The 18,966-nt window shown below is 41.0% G+C and overlaps 1 long non-coding RNA gene across 1 annotated transcript; it reads left to right on the forward strand.

Annotated features, from left to right (window-relative positions):
- The first annotated feature begins 16,358 nt into the window (after nucleotides 1–16,358).
- Nucleotides 16,359–18,261, forward strand: LOC130140807 (uncharacterized). The gene is made up of 2 exons (XR_008818819.1): nucleotides 16,359–16,458; nucleotides 17,647–18,261. It is a non-coding gene; the product is annotated as an uncharacterized LOC130140807 (long non-coding RNA).
- Nucleotides 18,262–18,966: the final 705 nt, after the last annotated feature.

The raw sequence follows: 18,966 nt of genomic DNA on the forward strand, positions 1-18,966 counted from the left end.
ACCACAAACTCATTAATTCTAACCCCCTCCTCTCCTATTCAAACAGAACCATCAAAGAACCTTCTCATCCTCCAATTGCATACCATAACTAGAGGTGCCAAAATGGGCCAAGGATCCACATTTTGAGTCATTTATCGGATCGAAAAGGACATGGGTTACTTGAAATTTTAATAAGAGGCTATAATGGGTTTATTATTATAGAGCGAAACTAAAAAATGGGCTTTAATGGGTTTGTGATTGACCCATCTTTAACCCATCAATAACTCGATTTACATCCCAAAAGCTTACTGATTGAACAAGCGGCAGATCTCTTAAAACCATGACGTGACTAGGCAAGCAAGATGGGGGAAGACTTGACCTGCTTTCCCTCCCCTCACGCTATGAAGTAGGCCTGCTAACAACCGTGATTTGTATGTTGTGCACTTTCAAATAATTAAGCAATCGGTATTAATTTCAATATGACTATTTATCGCGTACTCTCACTACGTTCTTTGAAATTTTAGCTAGAATTTAATATAAGCGAATCGCAATTTGAAATTTGGAATATAATATATCAAGTTACTCACCATTACACCATAATTAGATAAAAAAAAGTTCTTATTGAGAATTTAGCAAATCAATCAATTATTTGGTAGTAGTCATGGCCACGGTTCGGAACCGGCGGTTCCGGTTCGTGGCCATGTGTGAACCGGAACCGGAACTGCCCCTAACGGTTCCGGTTCCTGTTCGTAATTTAAAAATTAAAAAGATAAATAATTATAAAAATATGAAATAATGAATTATTCAAAATAAATTATAATCAAAATGAAAATTGTAGGGGTGATCGGTTCTCGGTCGGAACCGGGAACCGAACTGGTAAGACCGATCTTTTAATTTTAGAACTAGGAACCGGACCGACAAACCATAGAACCGGGAACCGGACCATTGGTCCGGTCCGGTTCTAGGCGGTCCAATGGAACCCTTTGCTCTTAACTAGCAAAGGATCGTAGCCACAAAAAGCATACAACTTCACATGCTCATAGCTTGGCTTGGCTTGGATTTTATAAACAACCCCTTTGATGGTCTCTTCATTTCCATTCGATGTGGGACTCTTAGCATTTGCATGAAGACAAGTCAAGAGTCTCATATTGAAGGCGTTCAAGGCAAACCGATAGTCTTACATCGAATGGGAATGAAGAGACCATCAAAGGGGTTGTTTATAAAACCCAAGCCAAGCCTTTGTTGACACCTATTTTTAATATCCCCAAAAATTAATTACACAAAATTTAGGAATTAATTTTCTTTAATTCCTAAAACAAAAATATTTCAATTTAAATGCATGGCATATAGAAATTAGGTACATTTGCACTAATAGAGTCTATTATAGAGTTTAATTTAAAAAAAAAAAATTTCGAGTCGGGCCGGGTCGGAGCTGGGCCGACCCGGCCCATTTCTTTTTTCTTTTTCTTTTTTTTTTCCTTTTTTTCCCCCGGGCCCGGCCCTTTTCCTTTTCTTTTCTTCCCCTTCGCGCGGGCCCGGCCCGTTTTCCTTTTCTTTTCTTCTTTTCCCCCGCAGCTGGGCCTGGCCCGGCCCAGCCCTTCCTTTCTTCTTCCCCTTCGCCGGTCGCTCTCTCGCCCCTGTTCTCCCCTGCTCGAGACGTCACGCCGACGCACGGCGGCGCCGCTCCTCGGCGTCGCTATCTGGCCAGAGGAAGGCCGAGAGAGCACGCCGACGGGACTGGCATTAATGGCCAGTCCCGTCCTCCCCATTTCCCTTCTCCTTTATCCCCTCCTCCCTGTTCCTCTCGGCCCCCCCTCTGCTCTGCTCTGCACCGGCCTGCTATGGCCGCGAAAGTCGCGGGGCAGGTAGGCCGGTGCAGGCCATCGTCACGCCGACACGGAGAGGCACAGGTTCGTCGTCACCGGCTATAAATAGCCAGAGAGAGAGAGAGAGCCGGGTCGGCCATTTTTGGAGAAAAACGGAGAGAGAGTCCGAGAGAGGCCGGAGAGAATCAGAGAGAAACCGAGAAGAGAGAGGAGCCTCGGAGGGTCTTGCAGGTCCCAGCCGGCCTCGTCGTCGCCAGCAAGCCGACCGGCAACCCCCGGAAGCAGCCCCGGTCGGCCATTTTGAGAGAAAACAGAGCAGGGAGAGACACAGAGAGAAAAGAGAGAGAGAGAGAGCAAACCGAGGCCACGCCGGAACAAGAAGGACAACTAGCAGCATCGCCGTCGCCCACAGAATAGCTAGAAAGCCGCCCAGCCGCGCCGTCGACCGGTGAGCATCCCCGGGTCCCGATCACCTCTGTCCTCCCCTGTTTTTTGCACGCGGTCCGGCCGGAACTCGCGCCGGCCGAGACGCGCGATTCCCGGCCCATGCCGTCGCCGGTCCCGGTCCCCACTCGCAGTCAAACGTCAGCCGTAGCCGTCGGAGCTAACCGTGCCGCCGGAGGAGGTCGAAATCGGCTGATTTCCACCGCGCACGCCCAGTGTTCGACAAAATGCCTCAACCAGGCTGGTTTTTGTTTCATCGCCGGCTGGCGAACGGTGGTCCGACGGCGACTCAGGTGAGTGGCACAGCCCACAGGCGGTCCTAGTCGGGCGATTTGGGGGCGGCGCTGGCCTGGGTCAGCCGGCGGACGGCCAATTTTGGCCTCTCCGGCGCCCCCCTCCCCGCGGGTTTGTTTGTTCGGGTCGGATTCGACCCGAATCAACAGATCCGACCCGGGTCGGATCCGTTGACTCGGGTCGGTTCCGACCGACCCGGATTGACAGTTCAGACCCGGGTCAACGCCCGGTCGGATCCGTTGACCCGGGTCGGTTCCGACCGACCGGATTGCCGGACCCGGTCAACGCCCGGGTCGGATCCGTTGACCCGGGTCGGATCCGACCCGACCCGATTAATATTATATTATTATTTTATTTTATTTAAAAAAATTTTAATTTTTTTTTTTCTGTATTATTATTTTTTTATTTTCTTTTTCTTTTCGAAAAAAAAATTATTATTTTTTAAATTATGTTATATCTAAGTGTTTTAATTTATTGTATTATTTTGTAAGTTTTTGTCTTGTTTAAATTAGACAAGCCTGAGATTACGCGGTAATATTTTGCATGTTATTTTTATTATCGCTGTATTATTATGCATGTTTTTTAATACAATTGCATGAGCTGTTGTGTTTTGAATGTCATCTGACTTAGTTAAGGTTAGAACCTTAGGTTGCATGAATTGTTGTGTTCCTGACTACTGATCGTTCCTGATTATGCACTCGCTTGATCACCTCACATGTTAGGAGAAAGGTCCTAAAATCAATCCAAATTGCCTGACAAATGTTTTCAAAAATGAAAAGGGTAGAAAGGTACCGAAAAGGCATTAGTTATCTAACTAGTGTAACCAAGTCCCCGAATTCGGTTAATCTCTGGTTCGTAGGAATAGGGTGATTCTCCCATCACCCTATTTGGGTTTCTAATCGACCCACCCCAAATCGATTAGTGGCGACTCCTTGATGTAAACCACTTGCATGTTAAACACTTAAACCCTAAGTCGCGATATGGTATGGGCTTGGGAGAGCTCGAGTTAAGTCCCGAACCTAGACTTAGCACGTACCAGGCGAGCCTCCCTTTTTTCGCATGTTGTTTAAAAAGGGCTCGGGAGTTCGGTCGCGACAACCTTGTAATTAGAGTTCAATACACCCAAGCCAAGTATTGCAATTGGAGATCAATGCACTTACAATGCATGGCAATTAGAGTTCAATTTGTTTTATAAAAAAAAATTAAATAATGAAATTTTTTTTAAAAAAATTTCATTATTATTATTTTTTATAATTAATTTGGAACCGGAACTGGGCCCGTAGGCCACGGGCCGGTTCCGAACGGCGGGCCCGGTCAATGGGCAGGGCCCGGGTTTGACCGGGCCGGTTCCGGGCCGGTTCGGGGCCAAAACCGGCCCGTGGCATGACTATTTGGTAGTAGTATAGGTGGAAACTGAAAGCTATTTGTTAGACTCTTTGAAGAGAGTTATATACATAACAGGCAAAACCTTGTCCATCCATAAAGTTATAATAAGGCATTTGACACTTTTATTATTACTTTTTTCGCTATCTTCCCAAAAGTGAACCACTAAAAGGAAAACTAATGGATTACTTCGCCAAAAACTTAGCGAGAACTCACCCAAGATCATATCAATCGCAACTTTGAGTATTTAATTCAATCAATTTAACATGCAATTCAATTTAATTAGGAATCGTAATTGATCTATTGTGGGTCGATTAGTAACCAAAGTAAGACGTCAGAAAACATCTTACTTTGATATGTGGTCATTTATCATCGACGACACCTAAATAGGAAGTGGTGGGGTAAACTTGGGGTTGGAACAATTTTTGTAAACCTGACAAGCATCTGGAACTCAGATATTTGAAAGGCTTTAAGATTTCTCAAAAGTCTTCTGATACTTGAAACTCATCTCAGATATTCAAGAAGGTATTCGAAAAAATATCTAGATTTTCTCATTCAAAAAGGTTGGCCAATAAACACCTAAATATCACCCTATACATTAGAGGCTTCTTTAGGAAATATCCGCAATTTATCCCAGTCACTTGAAGTGATTGAATCAACAAATACCTCGATTTTTCCTTAGATATTTAAAGGATTTAACCAATATATACTTGGAACTCATCTCAAGCATTTAACTATTTAATTGGTAAACATTTAGAAATCATCTCAAGAGTTTAAAAATTCCTTAACGAAATATATAGAGTTGTCCTTAGATATTCGAAAACTATCATGACGAAATACCTAAATTTCTCTTTAGGTATACGAAAAGATTTAACCGATAAAACCTAGAACTTACCTTAGGCATCTAACGATCCAATTGATAAACAATTGGAAATCATCCAAATGGTTTGAAGATTTCTTAATGGAATATCTAGATTTCTCCTTAGATATTTGAAAAGTGTCTTGACGAAATACCTAGATATCCCTTTAGGTATTCAAAAAGTGTTTTGACGACCTAGATTTCTCCTTAGGTATTCGAAAGGATTTTGACGAAATATTTAGATTTCTCCTTAGGTACTCGAAAAGATTTCCTAACTAATTACCTAGGTTTCTCCTTATGTATTTGAAATGATTAGCTCAGTAAACATCAGGAACTTTAGAAATTTTGGGAATATCTAGGACATACTTTAGATATCTAGGAAGGTCTCTCACCTTTGGGCAGTTTGAAAATTGAATAGTTTTTGGATGATTCACGAGCTTTGGAGAGCAACTAATGTGGGGAACTCTTTGGTCTTCGAGGAAACATTATCTAGCAAACACGATCAAAGCAAATATGCGCATTCATCAAAAAGGTAAACAATGAAGACCGTTCACTTTTCTGCAATTGAATTCCTAAAAACATTTTCCAGCAACAAAAAGTTTTCACTCCAACAAACATACCTTCTATCTTTCTATAAATTTCACAAAACTCACACTTTGCTTCTTCTTTTTTTTTTTTTTTCTCGAAAAACTTCAAACCTTCAAAAAATGTTTATATATGACAACAGGATCATACTTAATATCAATAAATAATTTTTGTCAGCCATTATTTTGGAACAAATCGTACTTTAATCGTCATTCATCATCTATCTAGAGTCCTGCTAGTCTTTTCTCCGATTCATCAAGTTACATGCAATTTACAGTTCTTATCATTCAGAAGGGGCATTCGCACTTCTATTTTTTTTTTTTTTTTGGTCGCTCACTTCCAATTCATGTGCGATCTAATCCTATGTTCGGAAGAATTTTTATCAAACGCGAGGAATATAAAAGGTGAAGAAATTAGAGGTGAAGAAGAATATAAAGAGTAGAAAATATATTTTACTTGCTGTTTGGAAGGTAATGAAGGTAAAAGAAGTGAACAATTGAATTTACCTTGTCTGGAAAGATGCGAAAATGGAGCGGAAAGAAAATGTAATAGGGAAAAAATACATTTTTACCCTTATATTTTATTAGTGAAAGGATAAAGAAAGGCTAATTTGGGGATTAACAGTAGAACTTGTCGATTCCTCACACTTTCTTTCCAATTTCTGTGAACATGTTTTTCTTAGCCTAACTAAGCGATTTGAATAGTCACCCTATCTCCCACTAAGTTTTTTACGCATGCCTTGTTTAGCTTTTTCTTCCTCATTGAATAATGAAAATGCGTGGACTCCACTCCACAGCAACCAAATAAAGCTCTTTGGCATGGAGACTCATATGAGGAGAGTCTTCGATTCATTGTGGATGATGTTGAATTTCAACTAAGAGTTTGTTTGTTTCGGTGGAAAATTTCATCATAAAGGAAAATGCTTTCTAGGAAATTCTTTTTCCAAAAAAATATTTTCCCTTTTCAGGTTAGGGAATTCATTTTTCTAACTTTAAGCATGCATATTTTCTTTTGACCATAAATGATTTTCCGTTGACCGATCATTTTCAGTAAACCAAATGCGTGAAAGTCCAAAAAGCTAATTCACGAAAAAACTTTTCACTCAAGCAAACATACCCTAAGCATTTGTTTGGTACACCCGTGAGTTATGCTATAATTGTGTTGTGACTATATAGTGAAGTATTGTAACTTCTGTGTTTGATAATACATGTTTTAAAACTGCAATTTCTCAAACTAGATGAGTCAACTTCCTAAAAGATGCTATAAGTTATTAAAGCTTTTAGAGTGTTATAGTTACAAGGAGTTTGCCAAATACCTTGCAGAAAACCGTAGGATTTCTTTTCACAGCTGTAATTATTGCGGAAACTGAACGGGTTCTAATAAAGCTCCAAAGATGATTTCTCAAATCTCTGTCACTTTTTAGAATGAAATATATATTTTTCTTATTTTTAGTAAGTAAAATCTTTCTAATTTCATGAAATTTTCATTTCAATTTTTAGAATAAGTCAAACCTTTATGAAATAATTTTTTTCCTTGATTTGTCTAATTTTTTCACATGTAAAGCATGCTCATTTACTAAACTTTAGCCCAATGTGAACTGTCGTCCGTGGACTTTTAATCTATTAAATATAATCCCGGAACTATTACTAAATGTTCAATATAGTCCGTAAACTATATTAAGAAGTTTAACTGTGTCTTTTTGTTAGTTTGAGTTAATAAAATTTGCCAATATGCCCTTCAATCTATTAAGTTCTTCCGATAGAAAGCAAAAAGAAGTTGGATACATATGTTCTTATATAATATTGGCCCATCATTTCAAAAGTCCAACTCAGCATTTAATATTCCATGTCATCAAATTATATATGGCTTTCTATTTGATCAAATCGAACGACTATATTGAACACTTAGGAATAGTTCAAGGATCACTCTAACTTTAAGTATAACATTGCATATCAAGCCAAAGTTTAGGAACTATTAGTATCATTTCCCCTTTAAGAAAAGACAATAAGAATATGCTCGGAATATACACGAGATCAAAATGTGCTAAAACTAAACTTCCCTGGAAATTTCTCCACTCTATTTAGTTGGATGGACTTTTCATATATTGACTCCGGTCGTCGCCAAAACCTGGAACGAACATGGAATTGAGATTTGGCATATCTAACTCCTTGGACCACCATATCTTCTTTTTCCCTTTTCGTTCAAATGTAAGTTCCCAAGATTTTACTGGATTTCGGATGTTCTCAGAATATTCTGTTTGCATGGAAAATGTCCTCAACCTTTTGGGAGGCTATAAATAGATTCTGCACTCCAACGCTGTTCTTCGAAGCCAAAAGCATCAGAAGTAAAATCTTTATTAAAAGCCAATGATTAATTGTGAGCATGCATGTGAGTGGTGTATTACTGGGCATTTACTCCTTTGGCAGTGAGTATTGTGAATATAATATAAGCTCACTGCCAAATGAGATTTGCCCAGCAATTCACCGTTGCAATCTTCAATTAAATTTTCTTTCATGGCACTATATTTATTTTAGTATTAGTTAATTGTTCATCTATTAATATTGTTTATAATCAGATGATTGCATTTGTTTAATTTTTTAGATAAAATTGTTTTGTAATTATAGCAGTCATACTTTGGACTTCTCAAGCATATACTCTTCACTATTTTCTGAAAAAAATTGTAAGACAATCAGCAATAATCATTTTCCATATTCTTTCAGATATTGAAATAATCTTTTTGTTTACATTTGCTAATAGTGCAGGTGGGCTTTGAGGCCAACTAGACAATTCCTTAGCTTTTGCTAACTGGTCCTGTCACTTTTGTGATGAAGTATATATGGTTTTAGGTGTCGTCGACAATTAACGACCACATATCGAAGGTAGCAGCCCTCCAGCATATAAGCAAAGAGAGATCAGTGGCGGCCTGGTGGTCATGGTGGCTAAAGACAGAGCATGCGATTGAAGGCACTGCGACAAGGCGACTCTGCAATGAATAAATTTCTAGTAACTGATTAGTAGGTAGAGGAAAATGGGAAGTATAAAAGAAGAAAAAGGAGTGATAAAGGGAAAATAGGAAAAAATTATTTCATATGGGTTAAAGTGTCATTTTTTACAGAGTGAAAAGAAAACTTTCGGTGGTTATCTTCGATGAAATTCAAATAACTGAAGTCCACAATTTGTGTCTATACCGTGAACCATACTTGAACTAAAACATTTTTGTCATTGCAATATTGTGATTCGAATCGCCATAATGAATTTAAAATTTTGATTTTTTAACCAAAATTATCACTAATTGCTCGAAGCGAGAAGCAAAACGAACCCTTAATTCTCCTTGGTTATAGTTAGAAATTTTTTTTCATTTGATTTCTTTATATATTTTACCTTTTTCCCACACTTGTAAATTGGGCTCCGTCTATTCTACTTAATTATCTTGGAGACCTTTGTTCACGTAGGAAAGGCAAAAGCTGCTACTCAATCATCATCTTGTTACTGATCGGCCTGGCCCGGTTGACCTCGCCAGCAGCTGCCCCCATCGCTGCGGCGGCGGGGTTATCCTCCCTCGGGACATGTTGGATGCCATAGGCCTTCAGGGGCGGCTTGGCGGCCTTGGAGGCGGAGGCAGAGGCGATGGGCAAGCTGCTGAGGACGGCTTCTGTAGCGACATGGCAGAGCTGCCAGCTCCCACCCCAGAGTAGCTCGACCGACCTGTAAATTGGGTTCAGGATCCGACTGCAGGCCTCTTGTAGCAAGGATCGGAAAATTGCTGCCACAATGCGAGTCAAAGTCAAGCTTTTTCAGTTTTTCCCATGCTTCGAAAGCAAAAAAAACTATAGTTTCAGCTTCAAAAGAGATTAGGTTTTAGCTGTCTAAGGTGGGTTTATCCGTAGCTCACATAGAATTTTTCACGAGAAGATATGTCTATACATGTTTGAGATGATTTTTACTTTTCATGGGTTTCACACTTCAATTTTAGCATTTGACTTGAAATGTGACATTTACTTGATAATAATTGCCTTAAATCTCAAGAAATTGTAAAACTTTCGGCAATAATTATTTTTCATATTCTTTCAAGCATTATAATCTCTCTCTTTTTTTCACTTGCAAATAGTGCAAGTGGCTTTGAGCACAACTAGACAATGCCCTAGTTTTAGTTAACTAATTATGTCACTTTTGAGATGAAGCATGTATGCCAATCCTTTTGGATGGTCTTCACATTCACTTTGTTGAATCAGAAATTTAACTTCTCTGAGAAATAAGATAATGGACCTACCCCGCCAGTTTCTATTTAGGTGTCGCCCAATAATTAAGGACCACTTATTCGAAGGTAGTGGCCCTCCAAGATATAAGTGGAGAGAGATCAGTGATCGTAGTAGCTAAAGGGCCGGAAATATTGACGAAACTACCAATGACAACCGGAAAAATGCAGTTGTACATATGAAGTTACTTAAGAGGACTTCTTTGTGCAAGTTAAAAAATGTTAGGAGCCGATTACACATGACTAAATTTGAGATGCACTTGCCAAAAGTAAACTTTACCCTACTCTTTAATTGATAAAATATTTTTCATCTGCATCTGGTACTGGAGAATATACTCTGGGATTACCTTGAAAATTCATTGGCTCATAATCTCAGACAAAGAGCCACCTCAGCTCTCTCAGGCATCACCATCCCGCGCACTTTCTAGGAAAACCCACCTTCTTGCATGATGTCCCAATGAAATTGAATCAATTAAACAAAGACCAAGACCAAATAAAGTAACAAACCAACGTGTGAACACTGAGTTTAAGTCCTTCCCTTAAATCTCCATCATCACTCAAAACTGCTGAAGACGGAAAAAACCCGTGTATTAGTTTTTGTCGGACTTCGTCGATTCTTGTGAGGTCCATTACCGATCACATGAACATCATCCCAACAAGCTTCCTGGTGTAAAATTAACGCCGAAGCCAACCAAGATTTTGCAATGAAATTAATGTGAGAGAACCAGAGAAAAATAAACAATGAACAATAAATGATAGCAAAAATTTACGTGATTCGATCCAAGTGTTGGTATTTATATCCACAAGAAGAGCCAACAGCAAATAATTCGTTATAATCGTAAAATCATAATTATAATCTCTTATTCATATGCTCGAGTGTTTTTCATACTTACATTAAGCCGTAATCCAAAATATTTACAAATAAATAACTCATTATATATAAAACTCACGCCACAAATTCACGGGCTTAGAGCTTTCTTGCTTCTTGTGCGGCTTCACGATTTTCCATCCTTTGTGCGGCGTCGAAAGGAGAGCTCTTCACTGTGCGGCTTCCATTTGCTTCTGGCGGCTATCCACACACCGAGGAACACATTAAATATATTTTACTTTGTTTTTATCTTCTCTCCAAAGACCTTTTCATCCCCCACAATAAATATAATATTAAAATCCCACAATAAATATAATATTAAAATAGAGTGTTGAAAATATGTCTCGAGTTTGAATTCGAAGTGAAAATTTAAATATTCCGAATTGAATATTTTGCGGATCTCCGAAATCGAGTAAAAGAAAATATACAGACACATCAATTTTGTTATTCTCACGTTGGAGTCCGAATCGTGAAATAGAAGGACAGAAAAGGAAAGTCCAATTGTGTTAGAGAAAGGAAGGAAACATTACTTGAAGTCGGCCAAAGAAAAGTCAAAAGAGGAAAGTTCAAACTTTGACTAGTTGACCGAATAACATGATTTCCTAATCCATGTTGACGTGGGCTTCTGAAGGTGTTCTTCTTTTTGGCTATAAATATATTCAGTGGGCACTTTGGGCGTGTTGTTATTGATAAATACGTGAAGTGAAGACTTCTTGAAGTGCCGCTCCGCAAGCGAGTGCTTAGTTGTGGGTTCGTGATTTTATTCGTGGAATTACACTAAGAGTTCAAGTGTTCGTAGCGATTAAATCTTGTGTTAAGATTTGTGTATAATTCTTTTACGAGATTGAGAGATTATTTCGTGAGGAATTGTGGGGCTAAACACTGCGTGCGTTATTAGGTGTAATTGGAGCTTGGGAAACACTTAGAGTGTTTGAGTGACTCGAGTGTGGTTGTAATCTCCGTTGTATCGCTTGATCTATAGTGGAATTCCGTGCTGCTCTCCCCGTGGACGTAGGTCACTACGACCGAACCACGTAAATCTGGTGTCCGATTTATTTTCTTATTTTGTCAAATTTATTGTTCGATCGCTTGGCTTCCGCAACAATTGGTATCAGACCTAGGCTAGCTTAAGTTGAAGCGAATCGATGGCGGCAGAAGAAGGAAAAGTGAGAATCGACAGATTTGATGGGAAGGATTTTGGTTTCTGGAAGATGCAGATTGAGGATCATCTATATCAGATGAAACTGCACTTGCCCCTATCTAGAGAGAAGCCAGAGACGATGAAGCAAGCTGATTGGGAATTGCTGGATAGACGAGCTTTGGGTGTTATTCGGCTGACGTTGGCACGTAACGTCGCGTTTAACATCGTGAATGAGAAGACCACTACGGGTTTGATGAAAGCCTTGTTGGACATGTACGAGAAGCCCTCTGCGATCAACAAGGTCTATTTGATGCGATGTCTGTTTAACTTGAAAATGAGCGAAGGTGCGTTAGTTGCCGATCATGTTAATGAATTCAATGTGATCGTTAGTCAATTGAGTTCAGTTGAGATTGACTTTGAAGATGAGGTACATGCTTTGATTCTATTATCCTCATTGCTTGATAATTGGAATACTACTGTTACTGCTGTTAGTAATTCCTCTGGGTCGACAAGTTTGACGTTTGATGGTGTTCGAGATTTAATTCTGAGTGAAGACATCCGTAGAAGAGAATCTAGCGAACATGTATATGCTGCTTTAGTAGGTGAAAATAGAGGAAGAATTGGTACACGTATTAGCAGGAGTAGTATGAACTCGAATAGACGAAGTCAGTCTAGGACTGGTGGTATTGTCTGTTGGAATTGTGGCAAGAGGGGGCATATTAGAAGGGATTGCCTTAAGCTGAAAAACGACAAGGATAAGGGAATTAGAGTTGAGTCTACAGATGATGTTGCTGCTATAGCAGACAAAATTCGGATAATGCTGATTTTGTCTTGTTTGTCACTGATGATTCATCATTTAATGGATGGATTATGGATTCTGGTTGTTCTTTTCATGCTACACCAAACAGAAACTGGTTTACTACTTATCAGTGCACGGATAGTAGTAAAGTGCAGTTGGGGAACAATTTTGAATGCGATGTTATTGGTGTTGGTAATGTCAGAATCAGAATGCATGATGGTATTGTGTGGACATTGACTGGAGTAAGGCATGTTCCAGAGTTGAAGAAAAATCTGATTTCCTTGAGTGCCCTAGATTCAGCTGGGTATCGGTATTCTTCAGATTGTGGAGTTCTGAAAGTTCTTCGAGGTGCCATGGTGATAATTAAAGGAATCAAGCATAGTGGCCTGTATGAGCTTCAAGGTGAGACAGTGATGTAATTCGCTGCGGAGACGTCGGATGCATCGGTTCGAGAGTCTAAATTGTGGCATATGCTTTTGGGGCACATTAGTGAGAGAAGCTTGAAGGTTCTAAGTGAAAGGAATTTGCTATGTGGTTATGTGGCTAACGAATTGAATGTATGCAGGTGCTGTGATTTTGATCAACGGCGAAAAGTGCAGTTTAGTACGGTTGTCAGAGAAACCACAGATATTACAGAATTAATTCACTTGGATGTTTGCCGGTTGTCGCGATTTCCTTCGAGGAAGAATGCCAGATTTATGCTAACAATTGTTGATGACTACTCGAGGAAGACTTGGGAGTTTGTGCTAAGGCACAAGTTTGATGCTGTTGTCAGGATCAGGCAGTTAACAGCTTTGATCGAAAATGAGACTGATAAAACGATCAAGTAGGTGCGGACTAACAGTAGTATGGAGTTTTGCTCGAAACTGTTAAACGAATTCTGCATGAAGGAAGGCATAGTGAGACACCGCACTAGTGCCAATAAACCACAACATGTTGCAGAGTTGATGAGCAAAATATTACTAGAGACGGCCCATAAAATGCTCTCTAGTACTGGTATGGCTAGGAGATTCTTGGCGGATGCGCTTAGTACGGCGAGCTACCTGAAAAATAGATCCCCATCGACTGCGATTGAATGTCGGACTCCCGAAAAAGTGTGGTCAGGTAACGTTGCTGATTATTCTGTTCTTAGAATGTTTGGTTGTCCATGTTATGTTCGAGTTAGTGATGGTAAGCTCGATGGAAGGGCAATGAAGTGCATGTTCCTAGGTTATGCACAAGGTGAGCGGGGCTATAAGTTGTGGTGCCCGAAATTAAATTCACGTATTATCAGCAGAGAAGTTACATTTGACGAGTCTCTAGTACTTCTGGCTAGGAGTGTTAGTAGCAGTGTTTATACGGATCTGAACGGTATTCAGTTTGAGGTGGAGTTGCAACCAGAAACTCCTGAGGTAGCGGGTGCTAGCGAAGTAATCGACACGGATGGTGCTTGTAGCGAGGTGAAGCCTATTGAGCCAACGGTTGCTGTAACTGCTGATATTGACAAGGTGCGTATTCAGTCTCCTGACAGATATGGATGCAATGATGGTTTTGCTTTATCTGCGATTGAGGAGATTGTGTCGGAAAATCCTTGTGGAGCAGTTAAAAGTGCATGTGGAGTTGGTGTTCTGATAAGGTCCATGGCTATGGCGAAGTTCAAGCAAGGCTTGGACTTGGAAGACGTCTATGGCGATTGAGCCCATTGGGGCTGTGGGAGAGTAGTAGCGAAATTTGGATTTCTATCAAAGTGATTGTGACTTGGCTTAAACGTCGAGCCAAGGTGGAGATTGTTGAAAATATGTCTTGAATTTGAACCCAAAGTGAAAATCTAAATATTCCGAATTAGATATTTTAAGAATTTCCAAAATCGAGTAAAAGGAAATATACGGACACATCAATTTTGTTATTCTCACGTTGGAGTCCGAATCGTGAAATAGAAGGACAGAAAAGGAAAGTCCAATTGTGTCAGAGAAAGGAAGGAAACACTACTTGAAGTCGGCCAAAGAAAAGTCAAAAGAGGAAAGTTCAAACTTTGACTAGTTGACCGAATAACATAATTTCCTAATCCATGTTGACGTGGGCTTCTGAAGGTGTTCTTCTTTTTGGCTATAAATATATTCAGTGGGCACTTTGGGCGTGTTGTTATTGATAAATACGTGAAGTGAAGACTTCTTGAAGCGCCGCTCCGCAAGCGAGTGCTTAGTTGTGGGTTCGTGATTTTATTCGTGGAATTACACTAAGAGTTCAAGTGTTCGTAGCGATTAAATCTTGTGTTAAGATTTGTGTACAATTCTTTTGCGAGATTGAGAGATTATTTCGTGAGGAATTGTGGGGCTAAACACTGCGTGCGTTATTGGGTGTAATTGGGGCTTGGGAAACACTTAGAGTGTTTGAATGACTCGAGTGTGGTTGTAATCTCCGTTGTATCGCTTGATCTATAGTGGAATTCCGTGCTGCTCTCCCCGTGGACGTAGGTCACTACGATCGAATCACGTAAATTTGGTGTCCGATTTATTTTCTTATTTTGTCAAATTTATTATTCGATCGCTTGGCTTCCGCAATATAGAGGGAGCCCTTTTTGTCTTGCAGTGAATGAGAGTTTTTCTTGCCTTTTGTTGAAGGCGTCCTCCACCGTACGCCATTTAAAGAACCCACTTCTTGATCGGTCAAACCGGTCAAGGAGTGAATGTTTATCCAAACAAATCCTTTGATCGGATCGGTCTTGTACATAAATTCAAATTCGAGATAAAATTTAACAGTTCTCTACTTTGTCCCGACATTTGATGTAACAGTCTGAATTTTCGATCATTTTCCCGGGATTTAAGAAATGAATTTGATCAATGCACTATAGTGAGATCTCACCCGGGACCCGCGCATTCTCGGGATGCTAACCTTAAGGGTAAGGCCAGTACGGGATTGAGTTCGCACGACTAAAGAACTTGATCTTGGTTCGATCTTCGACCATATCGATTGACGGGGGAATGTTTTGAGCCAACCGAGACCGGTCTATTTGATTGATCGTGTCCGAAGGGCACTAGTGACAGACCCTCGCAATTATATGACAATCGAGGTCGCTTTGGCTCGAGCAAATTTAAACGTGATTTGACTTAGTATCGGTCACGGGTCGAGAGCGCGTAATTCCAATGAGCCACCCGTTAGCCTGAGATAAACTAAAGTCGCGATTGTTCGATCTTAGTCATTTCTTGGAATTCGGGCCCGGGAATCGAGAATTTTGAAAGTGACAATTTGGACGGCCGATGACGTTTTTGGCTTGGCCAACCTTGGGGCCAACCATTTCTGCAAAAAAATGGATTTCGGTTCGGGACCGGGAAAATTACGATTTTGCCCCTGTGGACACCGATGTTGGATTTTGAGGCCGTTTGAGGTTATTTTTTGAGGCCGATGCCGTTTTTGGGTGGCCACGCATATCTAGAGTGGTTTCGGACGAAAATTGAAATTTTGGCTTGGAAGTGAAAAATAATATTATTTTATTCCCAGAACTTTGCAGTCGATTTTCGAGGGCTTAAGAGGCTATTTTCACGAATCTGATGTCATATTATGTTGGCCACTCACATTTTTTGTTAGTACGGTCGAAAAATGGAATTTCGGCCCGGGGCGGAAAAATTACTGTTTTGCCCCTGGACCCAGTACTGGGTATTCCGAATTTTGGACTGGAGAATTGAGAATTATTAAATTAGAATTTCAGTTGCATTATTGAAATTTGGACATTTTTGCCCTTCAATTATTGGATAGAGACAAATAAGAGCCGTCGGATCAAGGGCAAAATGGGAAATCGCGTAGGATCGCGACACGTGGCGCCCCTAGGCCACTATTTTTGACCAGCTAACCCTCCTCTCTCTCTCTCTTCCTCCCCATTCTGGCTAGAACCCCCACGTTCAGCCTCCCCCCCCCCCCCCCCTCTCTCTCTCTCTCTCTCCCTCTTTCTCATTCTCTTCATCCTTGTTCCTCCCATCACCATGGCTGCTGCTGCTGCTGTTCTGCCCATTTCAGCCACCCATTCAGCCCGTTCGTCTCGTCTTTCTTAGGTAAGTGACCTCCCCAAATGTCGCCTAGGACCTCGGGTATTGTTAGGCTTGTTTAGGGCTCGGTTTAGGGTGAGTTTAGTGGCTGGTTTGCTCGGTGGTGTGTGTTGGCTGATTTCCAGTTAGGTTGCTGCTGCGTCGCTGGTTTTTGTTATTTTTAATGTGACTTGTGTGGCCCGAATTTGAGGAAGGTTTATTCATGAAAGTTGTTCCCAACATCTTGAATTATAACATATTTTAATTTGGGAATTTTTGGAAATCATTTGATGCCATTCGGAAGTCCATCTTTGGACCGAAATAAAACTGCCCGATTTACTGTTCACCCGACCTTCGGGTCTGTTCGAATTTTTATAAATTTTTTCAGGCATATTTTCAAAATACTTCCTTCACAAAAATTGTTGGGGACATTTGTGGCTATAACATATAAAACTTTTAAAGCTTTTCAAGGTGATTTGGGTGTTGAAATAAATGTATTTTGAGGACAAAGCAGTCTGTTAGAGCGAACTGATTTTGGTCTGATTTCGAGGGACAAAAAGGCATGGTTGCAGATTGAACCGGATTTTGTGTTCTTCATAAGAAATGTTGATCAAGATGTGTTTTATTATATATCCAAATTTTAGAATTTTTGGAGTTCGTTTACTATTTATTTTGATGGGATTTTGGTCACTATGTAAACTGCCCAGATTTACCCTGATGCTATGAATTGAATTGTGTACGTGGTTGTGTGATTTGTGATTGTGGGCTGATTTGGATTGTGCTTGGGCCGAATATGATGTGGTGCCGTGCCGTGTGTATGTGGCCGTGAGGTGTAGGGGCGTGGTCGTGTGAATATGCATTGAATTAGCGTGCTAAGAGTGTGTGATTGGGTGGCGTGTTCGTGTGACGAGAATGTGAAATTGTGAAATGTGTGTGTAAGGTGTGTATGTTTGGCCGTGAGTTTGTTGGTCGTGTGTAAGTGTGGTTTGAGTGGAACGAGGATACAGAAATGTGGGATTGGTTGGAAAGGATCCGTCCTGAGGCGTGTACGTTTACGCGGGACGATGCCGTCTCTGACGAGGTGACAATGCCCGGCCTGACGAGGTGTTGATGCCTGACGTGGTCAGAAAACCGTTGGCCTGATGCGTTTTACGCGGGCGCGGTAGAAGGAAAGTGTGTGTAGGATTCCGTCCTGAGGCTTGTACGTTTACGCAGGACGATGCCGTCCCTGACGAGGTGACGATGCCCGGCCCGACGGGGTGACAATGCCTGACGAGGTTAGAAGACCGTTGGCCTGATGCGTTTTACGCGGGCGCGGTAGTGGTGGAAGAGTTGAGAAGGAGCGGGAATTGACTTGAGGTGCGAAGTTTGAGAAAGTGATGCATGGTGTGAGTAGTGTGCGAGTGTGTTTGTATCACGTGATGTGATGCTTAATTATGGGGTAGAAACTGCTAGGCACGGTATGGGACGTGCCCAAGTGGTTTCTATCTTATAATTAAGGCACGCGCGCGTCTGTGATGTATTACTGTGAGGTGCTGGCTGTATTATGATCTAACGTGCAGGAATGTGCATGATGGATTCCAGGTAGGGGCGTGTGTGGTTGGTAGTTTGATTGATTGTCGTATGTTATGCGTGTTTTCGTCTGGCGGTACGTGAGTGTCTACGTGGGGTTTGGGGTTGTACACTTATTGAGATTCGTCTCATAGTTGTATAATCCACAATTTCAGACCCCCAGCCGTAAACCCAGGGAACCGCCTCCTCTTTTTGAAGTGCGAAGAGTCGCTTTTGGTGCCCGGTGAAACTACAGGTGAGTGTCCGGAGGCTCAAGCCCGAAGAATCAGGAGCAGATCGGAAGGCGACCCTTAGGTTTTTTCCTAGGGCATTTTAGGGGTTGTGTAAACTGGATTGACCCATAGCGAAGTTAAGTTAACCAGAGCCCTGATCTTTTGTAATGTCGGTGGCGGAGTATGTTCGTCTGTATTTATGTCTGTAATATGATGTTTGTATGTTTGGTGCTGTATGAAGATGTTGTTGTTTGATTGTTGTGGTGTTCTACCCCGTTGTCGTCATCTTTCTATCCGGGGTTTTGTTTTATATATTCCGCTTCCGCATGTGGCTCTGATGTTTGGGTTGGGTCGGCGACGTTCCTGGGACGTCGCAATATTTCGACCGGAGCAGGGGATGTCGTGAGCTCGATGGGCTTCGGGGCGTGACATTTGAAGCCAAGTTATCGTGCTTATCATTCATGTTGTTGTCCCAACACCTCAACGGGCACTCACTCTCTACAAACACCAAATGTACTAAAGCAAAGCTTGAACTTTGCCAAAGGAAGAAGCTTAGTAATTATGTCTACCAGGTTCCCTACTGTAGCAATTTTTTCACAACAACCTTATCCTTCGCAAAGACATCTCAACCTTATCATTCGCTAAGACATCTCGAATGAAATGATACCTGATGTTGATATGTTTATATGTCAGATATATCACACATTGGATGTCACAATGTATATCAACATTTTTCTACTCTAACCTAAAG

This window comes from Syzygium oleosum, unplaced genomic scaffold (assembly GCF_021117445.2).
Source record: "Syzygium oleosum isolate NSW1041296 unplaced genomic scaffold, Sole_v2.1 Sole_v2.01, whole genome shotgun sequence".
NCBI lineage: Eukaryota > Viridiplantae > Streptophyta > Magnoliopsida > Myrtales > Myrtaceae > Syzygium > Syzygium oleosum.